The sequence below is a fragment of the Natator depressus genome, chromosome 18, assembly GCF_965152275.1.
Source record: "Natator depressus isolate rNatDep1 chromosome 18, rNatDep2.hap1, whole genome shotgun sequence".
Taxonomy (NCBI): Eukaryota; Metazoa; Chordata; order Testudines; family Cheloniidae; genus Natator; species Natator depressus.
Window position 1 is genome coordinate 3,553,565 of NC_134251.1, and position 12,567 is coordinate 3,566,131.

The 12,567-nt window shown below is 43.4% G+C and overlaps 1 protein-coding gene across 3 annotated transcripts in view; it reads left to right on the forward strand.

The window, feature by feature from the left end:
* The first annotated feature begins 3,313 nt into the window (after positions 1–3,313).
* Positions 3,314–12,567, forward strand: part of CDC42 (cell division cycle 42) — a 47,531-nt gene continuing 38,277 nt past the window's right edge. For 2 of the 3 annotated variants that reach the window (XM_074933973.1, XM_074933972.1), the window contains exon 1: positions 3,314–3,459. The gene's annotated coding sequence lies outside the window, so the exon portion shown is untranslated. Of the gene's footprint in view, positions 3,460–4,024; positions 4,339–12,567 lie in introns of those variants that run through there. The other variant, XM_074933974.1, reaches the window with a different exon arrangement.

The window sequence follows — 12,567 nt, forward strand, 5'->3', positions numbered from 1 at the left end:
AACTTAGGCTTGAATAGAGACTGGGAGTGGCTAAGTCATTATGCAAGGTAACCTATTTCCCCTTGTTTTTTCCTACCCCCCCCCCCACCCTCCTCAGACGTTCTTGTTAAACCCTAGATTTGTGCTGGAAATGGCCCACCTTGATTATCATACACATTGTAAGGAGAGTGATCGCTTTAGATAAGCTGTTACCAGCAGGAGAGTGGGGTGGGGTGAGGTATTTTTTCATGCTTTGTGTGTATAAAAAGATCTTCTACACTTTCCACAGTATGCATCCGATGAAGTGAGCTGTAGCTCACGAAATCTTATGCTCAAATAAATTGGTTAGTCTCTAAGGTGTCACAAGTCCTCCTTTTCTTTTTGCTGTGAGGAGTTGCTCTAATTCACAGGGAGCTTTGAGTGACTCTTAAAAGGAATACATTACCTTTGTGCTCTTATAGGTACTGGCTGCCCCTTTAAAGTGCAGGTTTTAACCTAGAAAGCCTTAAATGGATTCTGTCCTGAACACCTGCAAGATGTGCCTGTTATAGCCCAGTGGCCCAGATCGTCCGAGACATCCAAGCTTAATCCTCCCTACCCAGGGGTGCTGGAACATTTTTTATAGTGAGGGTACAAACCCCTTATATATTTATAGGAAACCACTTCAAACCAGAGGCTGTGGTAGCACCCCTAGTTCCTGCACCTATGTCCCCAACCTATTTAACTGGAAGGGAGAGGGAGGGAAGCTCAGAGAGGGGGCTGCAATGGTGGAATCTGCTTCCTGCTTCAGTTTAGCAAAGTTTTGAAGCTGTTGCCCTTCAGATCATATTGCAAGGTCCATTTAATTGTTCTCCTGGTGGATAAGGGCTGAGCTTCTAAGAGAACTCCCATCCCCTTTCCTAGAGAGCTGGGGTTTGGGTGAGAGGTATGTTGGGGACCCTGTATGTGGATTGAATGGATGTGTCCCCAGAGCACCTAACCAGGCATTGCAGAAAGTGAAATAAATCAGTTGGTCTTAAATGACTAAAATGAAGTACCTTTTTCTTGGCGCGGCCCCTCTCCTGATGATCAAGGATCCTAGAAATCTGTTTGCCATGGAAAAATGTGGAATTTGCATTTTTACAGAGAATCTTTTGTTTTTACATTTTGTGAAAACATAAAAACACACAGTGGAACCCCGATTATCCAATCTAATTGAGACTGAGGCCAGATCAGATCATCAAAAATTTGGATAAAGGGGAGAATTGGTGGAGCTTGGGCTGTCAGCTTATATTTAAAATTTTTAACTATAAAACAGATATCCATATATATTGTGGCTAGGGAAACTAAAGTTCAGTGTTTTATTTTAATTGTTTTAAAACTTCTTTTTTTTACTGGACAATTTTGGGTTTTTTATCACAGAAAATTAGAATCCCTGATGATGATGCATGAGTCAGACCCAGTGGGGGGCGGCCTGTCATAGAAAGTTCAGGAAACTAGGGCCTGCAGGGCACCTTTCATCTGCTGCCTCTTTCAGGGGAGTGAGGTCTGGGGGAGTCCAGCAGATGCCACCCTTGGGTTTGCTTTTCTGATAAGAAAAAAAAAAAATCTAGGATTTTGCCAAAACACTTAGAATGCCATTTTCCATCTACATGCCTGGGGCTTGCAAAGTGTCTAGTGACTGAGCCCAGGGCTCCTCCGGACCCATGTGTCATTCAGTCCATATCTGACAAGTGCTGAGTTGTGAATGTGCTTCTAAGCAGGATGTGCATGTGTAGCCTGTCTTTGCTTCAGGAGGTGCTCTAAAGTGGTAAAAGTTACAGACTGTTTAATGTCTGACCCCCCAGTAAAACTAAAGTCTGGGTTTGGCAGAGCACTATGTTTCCTCCTAACTCGTTCAGTCTCTCTCCCTAGTTGAGAAAGGAGGCTAATACCAGTGCTGTGCACTTACATAACTAAGAGCATTGTGCACACAAGTGCATTGGTATTATTAACCCCAATAAGAGGGGTGCTGTCACCTACTGGGTAAGCCATTCTACGGCCAGATAAGCTTTGTTTCTCTTGATATGCTACAAACTTTCTGTGTTATCACTGGTAAATCACTTAAACTCAGGCCCAGATCCTCAGAGGTAATTAGGCTCCTAACTTCCAAGGGAGTTCAGTATCAAACTGCAGGCTCTGAGCATCTCACAATATTTACAGTATTTATTCTTCACCACCTCTGTGAGGCAGGGCAGGGCTAATATTTCCTGTGGCATAGAGAGACTAAGTGACATGCCCAAGGCCACACAGGGAGGCTATAGCAAAGCAGAAATTTTAACTCTGCTCTCAAGCCCCAGTTTAGTGCCCTAACCACTAGACCACCCACTGCACTATCACTGGTAAAGATAGGGTGGGAGCATATCCCAGCCACCAGTGATTTAACCAGTGTCACCTAACCATATTCAAGCAAGGCCCAGGTGACATGGTGATTAAAAATCTGGCAGATGACAGTGGCCTGTCCACTCCCCACTGTTTGTCCCCTCACTCTTCATGTCACTTTTACAGCTTGGATTAGAAGCTCCATTGAGCTGGGGCCAGGCACATGGGTGGTGCTGTAAAATAATTAACAGTAAATAATGCCCCCTCTTTTGCCCTCCAGTGTCCAAACTGGCTTCGCTGCTGGAGGAGAGACAAGAGAAAAAGCATAGAATAGGCAACAGCGCAGAGGGCTATGGAGAGGCCACAGGCTAGCAACAGGCACAATGCAATGCTCAAATAAATAGGGCAGGGTGCTCTGGCAGTGGGCGCCCAGAAGGATGGGGCAGGGCACTGTGATGATGGGTGCGCCCAGGGGGATGGAGTAGGGCTCTATAGCGATGGGTGCAATGGGGCACCCAGAGGGATGGGGCAGGGCACTGAGGCAATGGGTGCGCCCAGAGGGATGGAGGGAAAGTGCCCTGGCAATGGGGCACCCAGAGGGATGGGGCAGGGTACTGAGGCAATGGGTGCGCCCAGAGGGATGGAGGGAAAGTGCCCTGGCAATGGGGCACCCAGAGGGATGGGGCAGGGTGAGGTGGCAATAGGTACAATGGGAGCCCAGGGGATGCAGTAGTGCTCTATAGCGATGCGTGCAATGGGGCAGCCAGCGGGATGGGGGCAGGGCGCTGTGGGGATGGGTGCGCCCAGGGGGATGTAGGGCTCTATCACAATGGCCGCCCAGGGGGATGGGGAGGTGCCGCGCGCAATGGGCGTTCCCAGACAGACGGGGGGAGGGGCGAGCCTCTGACCCTCAGTGGGTGGAAACCGGCTCGGAGCGGGCGGGGCCGAAGGTCAGGTTTGGGGGCGGAGCTACCACCGCAAGGAGGCGGGGTCGGGAAGTTCCGCTAAGCAGCGGACCCAGCCCACAGCCTCTCTTGCGCCGGCCCCTCCGTGCGTGCGCGGTAACGTAGCGTGCGTGCCCCTGCTCCTGAGCGCAGGAGAACCCGCACAGAGCTGCCAACGCCCGGCGGAGACTCTGAGGTGAGGGAGTGCGGCGGGGAACGGGACCCAGCGAATCCCGGGGGGAGCCTCGCCCCGCGTCCGCCATGGAGTGGGGGGCGCGGGCATCCCCGCGCGCGTGGCTGGGGGGCCCTTCGCACAGCGGGCGGGCCGGGCCCGGGGTTCCGTGTACGCTGAGCCGCCCTCGGTGTGCGCCCCCGGAGCAGCGGGGATCTGGGCCCGCCGGGCGCAGCGGGGCCGGTGGGCGGTGGCCGCTTGTCTGCCGGAGGGGCTTCGATCTCCGGGCCCCGGGAGCTGGCGGGCGTTTCTGGGGGTAGGGGGCGGATACCGGGGGGGCGCTCGCTCGCTTCCCTTCCCCTGCGGCCCCGACTTCCTGCTTGTGCTGAGCCGCCGACATTTTACAGCACTAGGGAGGGCTGCGGGCCCCGGCCTCTCCGCTCGCGCCTTCCCTCCGTGCTGAACGGCCGCAGCGCCCGTGTCCGCTCCCAGCGCGGTGAGGGGGTTCCCGCAGCCCCCTGCTCTCTCGGCCCTCGCGGTGGGTGGGGTGGGGGAGGAACCCGCCTTTTGCTGTCCCTGCTCGTAGCAGCTGCGGCCTCCGTTGCCGAGGGTGGGTCTGCACTGCCGTCCTGCTAACAAAAATCCCCTAGGAGCGGAACGCGTAGGCCTCCGTGTATTAAACCATTTTTAGTGGGCTTACTGGGCGGCACCCCCAACACCGAAGGCGTATACTTCAAGTATACTGGGAGCAGAGATTGGAGGTAGAGGCCTCAGCACCTGGCTATTTCCTGGCATATGCTGCACGTACAAGGTTTTTAACTGTAACTTCAGATCTCCAGTACTTCACTGCTGTGACAAGCTAGATGTGTAAAAGGGACAGAAACCATCCTGTCTTTGTCAAAGGTAGATGCCACATATCATGCGTCAACCACCTAATGACACTTGTGTAGAGTAGAGCTGACTTAATATTACTTGACCAGCTTTATTTTTTCATTTCCTGATTCTTGTTCATTGAATATTTTAACTGTAATGTGACATTAACTTTTTTGTATACTTGTATGTTGTTTGTTCAGCCTTCTGGTCCATTGTCTAATGCCAGAGAATATATGAATACTAGTTTGTCTAAAAGGATTGCAGGATTGTTTTTTAGTTAAGTAATGAACAAAAGAGAATGAATGAAAGTAACTTCCTTTCTAGATATTTTAAAGTTGATCCACTTGAGCTGCAAAGTTAATAGAGTTCCTGTAAAAAGAACCAGTAGTTTCATTTAAGCTTGTTTGTTAATTCAAAAATAGTCATTGATGCCAAATCGCAAACAGATTGGAAAATGAGTTATGATTTTTCCGTGGAAGCAGTTTTCTTTGCCTTGTTCTCCCTTGCAGCCCAGTTATAGGTTATCTCATGTAGTGTAAAAGCAGGTACACGTAGGATAGCATACTTTCCCTCTAATACCGTGTAAATGTTTGGCCATTTTTTTAAACTGTTTCCAGAGTCATGTAACTTTGTTTCTGGCTAGAGCTACAAGAGAGTAAGATTCAGTGCTGCTTGGAGGATAGGCTGGTAGATCATTTATAAATCCCCTTTACTCCTTCCAAATCTCAAATGTGTTGTGAAAGTGATACATATGAACTACTGTAGTGCGCAAACCCTCCCCCTGTTTGTATTGTAAGTGTTCTTTTGGCTACTCAAGACTATGCCTACATTAGCCCTTTTTTGTGTGTGGAAAAACTTCATGCTGGTGTATATTTACTGGTAGTAGCAATAGTGGAAATGCTAGCAGGGACAAGAGTCCAAGCAGTAGCCACTATTCAAAGTGCCGTATGGCGAAAATTCTTGGAGCAGATTATCACAAAAGGATGGAACAAAGCCTGTTGCCTTGTCTACAATAAGACTCGTGAAAATCCACTGGATGTAGTGTTAGCAATGCTGGGAATTTTTTAAGCCAAAAGCATCATGTGAACAAGACCTCACTGAGGAAGCCATGTTGGTTGACAGTAATACAATTAGGAATAGTTTAGTTTGGCCATTTGTGTTTGAGTCCTTTGTGTCATGTTTACCTGTGGATATGGCTTGCTTCTGGGAAAATGAGGTGCATTTAAACTGTAAGGCATTATAGACTGCAGTGCCCAGGAAGTCTTTTTTTTTTTTTTTTTTTTTAAAGTGAGTTTGAGAAATGGGTCAAGAAATATCATGGTACTGCTTAGACTAATGCAGTAAGAACATAAGAATGACCATAGTGGGTCAGACCAAAGGTCCATCCAGCCCAGTATCCTGTCTACCGACAGTGGCCATTGCCAGGTGTCCCAGAGGGAGTGAACCTAACAGGTCATGATCAAGTGATCTCTCTCCTGCATCCATCTCCACCCCTGACAAACAGAGGCTAGGGACACCATTCCTTACCCATCCTCGCTAATAGCCATTAATGGACTTAGCCTCCATGAATTTATCCAGTTCTCTTTTAAACCCTGTTATAGTCCTAACCTTCACAACCTCCTCAGGCCAGGAGTTCCACAGGTTGACTGTGCGCTGAGTGAAGAAGAACTTCCTTTTATTTGTTTTAAATCTGCTACCCATTAATTTCATATGGTGACCTCTAGTTCTTATATTATGTGAACAAGTAAATAACTTTTCCTTATTCACTTTCTCCACACCACTCATGATTTTATATACCTCTATCATATCCCCCCTCAGTCTCCTCTTTTCCAAGCTGAAAAGTCCTAGCCTCTTTAATCTCTTCTCATATGGGACCTGTTCCAAACCCCTAATAATTTTAATTGCCTTTTTCTGAACCGTTTCTAATGCCAGTATATCTTTTTAGAGATGAGGGGACCACATCTGTACGCAGTATTCAAAATGTGGGTGTACCATGGATTTATATAAGGGCAGTAAGATATTCTCTGTCTTATTCTCTATCCCTTTTTTAATGATTCCTAACATCCCGTTTTTTTTTTTTTTTTGACTGCCACTGCACATTGTGTGGGTGTCTGCAGAGAACTATCCACAATGACTCCAAAATCTTTTTCCTGATTAGTTGTAGCTAAATTAGCCCCCATCATATTGTATGTATAGTATATGATAGTAGTATAGTATATTACAGTAGATCTGTAAATGTTTAGAGTTATCTTTGGTCAGTAAAGGGTTAACTTTTTCATAATAAAATAGAAATTATTTTACTATCCTAAAATTTATATCTGAAGCTTTTGGAAATACATGAATATGGCAAACTTCAAAGTACAGTCTTGTAAAATGGCAGCTTATGCTGCTAATCTTTGTTTTCCTTTGAGTGTGCTGAAGGAAGAATTAGCATAGAAGAGTCTGTTAGAAAAGAGCATATTGACATGTACAAGATTTATACACGTACAAGCACAGAATTGACTCAACATGTTGGAACCAGTAGATCAATATTTCCATTATTACCTTCTCTGTAAAGAGAGCACCTTGTTTTAAAAATCTCTGCCTGGAGTAATTGAACAGGAGAATGGTGACAAACATTGCTTCTGATGCAAGATGGAACATGTCCAAGATTTGTTAACTTGCTTATATGGTGAAACTTCGACAGATCTGTATGTGCATATATGTAATGTCTTATGGTTGTGTTTATTCATGACCTGTAACTGATGCATTTACTCTGATTGCCTTGTAGTGGATGTATGGTTGGCATGTTAAAATAAATTTGTTTGCCCTAAAGTGACAGTTTGTTCCAGACAGGTTCCCCAGAATCTGTTTTCCCTCTGATACAGAAAATTTGAAACTAGACTCTGATCATAAAATATCTCTGACTTGCTGATGTTTGAAATTATTTGTAGTAATAAATGTAGCTGGCAATATGACACCCAGATCATTTAAAAATGGGCTCTTTTGCAAGATTAGAATCACAGAGAAAATTAGAAATGAGGAAAGTAAAATGATTAGGAGATCAGAGAAGCTATAATCATTATACAAAATAATGAACAGTATAGAGCAGGTAATTTGGGTGCTTTTTATTTTTGTACTAAGAGAAGGGACAATGATAAATTGAAAAGGAACTGATACAAAGAACTAATTCTATGAGCATGTGATTCCATAAGTATTCATTATGGAATATTTTGCTCCTTCCTGTAAAATATCTAGTATAGGTCACTTTCAGAGACAAATACAAGACTAGATGGATCTCTGGTCTGATTCAGTATAGCAGTCCCTTTCTTCCTGCTAGACCTTTGATCTAGTACCAAAACTAAAATGCCCTAGATCTTGTTAGCCGTACTCATAAATATTCTAAATTTAACTTTTTAGCATTTGAATGTGTGCAGCCCTACAAATCAGGAAAGATGTGCCTTGATCCCTGCTTGGAATCTCCTAACATACATACATAATACTATAAGCCCGTGGCTCTCAACTTTTCTAGACTACCGGACTCCTTTTAGGAGTCTGTCATCTTGCATACCCCCAAATTTTGCCTCACTTAAAAACTATTTGTTTACAAAATCAGGCATAAAAATACAAAAGTGTCTCGGCACAATATGACTGCAAATTGCTTGCTTTCTCAGTTTTACCATATAATTATAAAATAAATCAATTGAAATATTAATATTGTACTTATATTTTCAGTATATAGAGCAGTATAAACAAGTCATTGTATGAAATTTTAGATTATACTGACTTTGCAACTGCTTTTTATTAGCCTGTTATAAAACTAGGCAAATATCTAGATGAGTTGATGTACCCCTTAGAAGACCTCTGCGTACCCCCAGGGATGTACCCCGGTTGAGAACCACTGCTATAAGCAATGTGCATTATTTCAATAACAGTAGTCTAGATGGATTTTGTTTAACTGACTTGTAATATCAACAACCTATCAATGACTTTCTGTTCTTTAGGCACCCACATCCCATCGAAGTTCAAGGAGAGTTGGGAATCTAATTTATTTAAGCTCCTTTGAAAATCCAAGCCATAATGAATGGGTCATATGCTATGTTAGCCAAAGGAATCAGTGAGAGGGAATTGCCACCAATTCTGATACTCAGTTTCAGTCTGCTAAGGTATCATGTGTATTGTAGGGTTTAAATTTGGTGCAGAACCGTGGACGTCTTGAGTTTGCACAGCCATATGGGAATACAGTCCATCTCCTGCTGCTTCTTTATAAGTCCTTCTGTAGCTTATGTAACAGCTTATAGCACTTCCCTCCCTACAGTAGTGTGGGTAGAAATGTCTAAAATCAGTGGGAAGAGCATAGAGGTGTGAAGAACTTAGTTTAAGGCAGGAGGTGGTCTGCGGTTTTCTGCTACATAGCCTGTAGTTTATTGAATTGCTGGGTGAAAGAAACAAGCCCACCCACCTCTGTTCCCTAGACACACTGTAACGTTAAACTGAATCAAGCAAGGTGCAGAATTTTAGAGATACCAATATTTAATTGTTTAAACTGCTCCTTCTGTCTCTTGCTAATGATTCCCACTTTCAAGAGAAGCAGTTTAAATCTCCAAATTGGCCACAGCATCCTCAGTTGATAATCAGGTCACCATGCGGGTCCTTCTTCTGAATGAGATAGGAGAGAGAGATTTTAATAACATTGTTAAATTTTTTAGAAATGTAGAAGAAACAGACACACAAGTTTTTTAAATCAGCACTTCTGAATTTCAGATGTTGTGCTGGTACTTTACCCTCTGTTCTATTTAGGACCTCTTGCCACACCATCACTACATGAGCATCCAACTTTTTGTACACAGTACTTTCAGCTGTCTAAGGAATAGACAATAAAATTGAAAACTGATTACGTATTGTTCATGAAACATTTGTTTTATAGTATCTCCAGACTCATTATTTGGGATCTGGGCCCCATTATGCTAAGTGGCATGGGCCTTTTCTGTGCTTTGAAAACTTACACCAGTGTAACTAAATCTAGTAATGCCAGTGTCCTTTTGCTTAATATTGGCAAAGTTATGAGAAGGCATGGCTCCTGCTCCAAAAAGCTTGCAAAAGAAGTAAAACCAAATATAACAAGTCAAAGTAACAAGAAGAGGGAGGGAATAGTTAAGGCAAGAGAAGATTAGGAGTATAGCTCTCTGTGGTTTCAACTTTATGGTTCTGAACTGAAACAAAATCTACCTTCTGTTTCTATATAATATAGCTGTAGGAACAGCTAAGGTTGTCTTAGTTACTTCCATTTTAACCACCTTTCAAACTGAAATTTACTATCCGTGGTTTTTGTCCAATATTGAAATTCTGTTTGGAAAAGATGAGTAAAAATACTTCTGTCTTTGTGAAATTAATGGGAAAATTCTTCCTCTGCCCAAACTACTTAAATCTGCAATTTTTTTTAAGAACAGTTTCAGGCTGATAGAATTGGGTGAAGGACATGGAAATTTTGCATGGGAATAGCCCTTAATAAGAAGCGTCTTCTAGCTGCTTGGTAAAAATCAGTCTTGATTTGATTGCTTTTTTAAGCCTTTGCTCATGTGCAGTAGAATTGGTTTGAGTTAATCAAGTTTGACATTCCAAGTGCAGTGTGTCCATGCTGTGGAAGTGCCTATGCTGTGGAAGTGCCTGATCCTCATGGACTATAAGCTTAACTCCGTTCTCTCCTGACCTTCTGCAGAGGTGGGTTTTAGAGATTTTTAAGCAATTATCAGAAACACAATCTTGTAAGAATTGCTGCTGTTCTCATTGAGAAAAGGCCTCCTTAGCTTATGCAGCAGTTCTCAAACTTCATTGCACCTTGACCCTGTTCTGACAACAAAAATTAGTACATAACCCCTGGTGGGGGTATGAGGGTGGAGCCTGAACCCCACCACCCCAAGGTAGCAGGGCTCAGGCTTTGGCCCCAGTGAGTCTAATACTTGCCCTGGCAACCCCATTAAAATGGGGTCATGACCAACTTTGGCGTCCTGACCCACAGTTTGAGAACCACTGGGTAATAAGCACAAAACTGGAAGGCAGGAGGTCTAGAGTTCTAAGATTTCCTCTTCCTTTTTCTGGCCCCAGTAATTGCTGTTTCTTCCTTAGGGGGGCCTCTGCATATACCTACTCTTGGGATAAGTCACCAACAGCATTGTAAGCTTCTGAATTTTTTCAGGCCCATGCTCACCACAGCACTTGAATGGTCAGCACCTGGTGTTGCACAAGAGAGGTATGACTCTCAACTGCTTCACTTCCTTCCTGTGGTTAGGCTGCATGGAGAGGAACCTCTCTCTTTAGTCTGGCTTTGCCCAGGCTTCTAGCCCTCTTGAAATTGAGTTGTTGGTGGTTTATGATGATAAAAATTAAGTAGTCTGATGTTTTCAGGATACTTTTTGTGCTATGCCTCCTTTCATATATTTGAGTGAAATCTGACACCACAACTACCCACAGAAGGGGCAAATATAATTTGTCCTTTTACTGATGGGCCTTTAGTTATCTCATAAATTACACTACTGCATTGTGCTGGGATAGAATGCCTAGAAGACACACACACACACAGGGCACAATATTCTGGGATATCCACTGGACAGAGAGCTGAGAGAGGAAGGATGATCATTCAAAACCAATTACATGGACATGGTCTTATCCATGCTTCAAAAAATGTGTGCTCAACCAGTGACAGGTTTCAGAGTAACAGCCGTGTTAGTCTGTATTCGTAAAAAGAAAAAAGAAAAGGAGTACTTGTGGCACCTTAGAGACTAACCAGTTTATTTGAGCATGAGCTTTCGTGAGCTACAGCTCACTTCATCGGATGCATAGCATATCGTGGAAACTGCAGAAGACATTATATACACACAGAGACCATGAAACAAAACTTCCTCCCACCCCACTCTCCTGCTGGTAACAGCTTATCTAAAGTGATCATCAAGGAGGGCCATTTCCAGCACAAATCCAGGTTTTCTCACCCCCCCCCCCCCACACACACACACATACAAACTCACTCTCCTGCTGGTAATAGCCCATCCCTCTTTGAAACCTCCAGTGTGTCAGAGTAGGGCACTGGCAAAAGTTAAACACTGTTAGCTTCCACGGTTATTAATGGTGTTAACCATGGGGTAAGCAGACACAAACAATGTCAAGAGTCAGCAAAGCAACAAACTAGCTGAAAAAGTAGTGAATAGGTATTGGAATTGGTGAACAAATAATTACATCCACAAACTGTAGAAGGGCACAAAATTAATTTTAAAAAAATCTGACATTTTTACTTACTGTTATTGCAAGTAACACAGAATATCACTCAACTTAAAGGGCAAAACGTTTTATTTTTCACTTTATATACTTAGTGTTTGACAGCATTTCATTGATGGTCAGTTTCCTCAACCTTTCACACAGCAGTAAGGCAGAGACAAATCTCTTTAAACTTCTCCCGCCCCCTCCCCCCCCCCCCAAAAAAAAGGAAAAAGAAGAAAATTGAGACTCGAAGGAATGTGTACAACCTGAAACTACTTGTTTGTTCAAAAAATAAGCAAGTTAATGTTACATCCCTGTAACATCTTTGGTGTGGTGAAAATTGTTTTGGGGGTGGAAATAGTTTGGAGTTAAGATAATCAGGAAGATAGTATCAAGTTTCTTAAGGCACTGTGAACAACCACTTACATGGGATTGTGTGCCATTTTACTACACCTGCTGTTTTGGTGATGAAGATAAACCTTCATTTTTATTTTTTGTCGGTGCTTGTAAGCTGCTGACATTTTCCATGCTTGGTCTCAGTTTAGAAGTCACTTTTGAAAGGGAATTTAGATCAAATTATCTCTAAACCAATTTGAATAAAAAAGTATTGTGTTTTTAGTTTGCTTTTTTACATGCAATACTGGAAGTAAAACCTTCAATATCCAAAGTCTTCAGATAAGATTCTTCTGCTGGGCTAAGAGTATAGTTGGATAGGTTAACAATATTGTTGGGTGGGTTAAGGGAACCACTGTTGTGGATAGCTCACCTTAAGTGATCACTCTGGTTACAGTGTGTATGGTAACACCCATTGTTTCATGTTCTCTATGTATATAAATCTCGCCACTGTATTTTCCACTGAATGCATCCGATGAAGTGAGCTGTAGCTCACGAAAGCTTATGCTCAAATAAATTTGTTAGTCTCTAAGGTGCCACAAGTCCTCCTTTTCTTTTTGCGAATACAGACTAACACGGCTGCTACTCTGAAACCTTTGGTTACTTTTTGTACTTATTTTGCAAGTTCACAAAGTA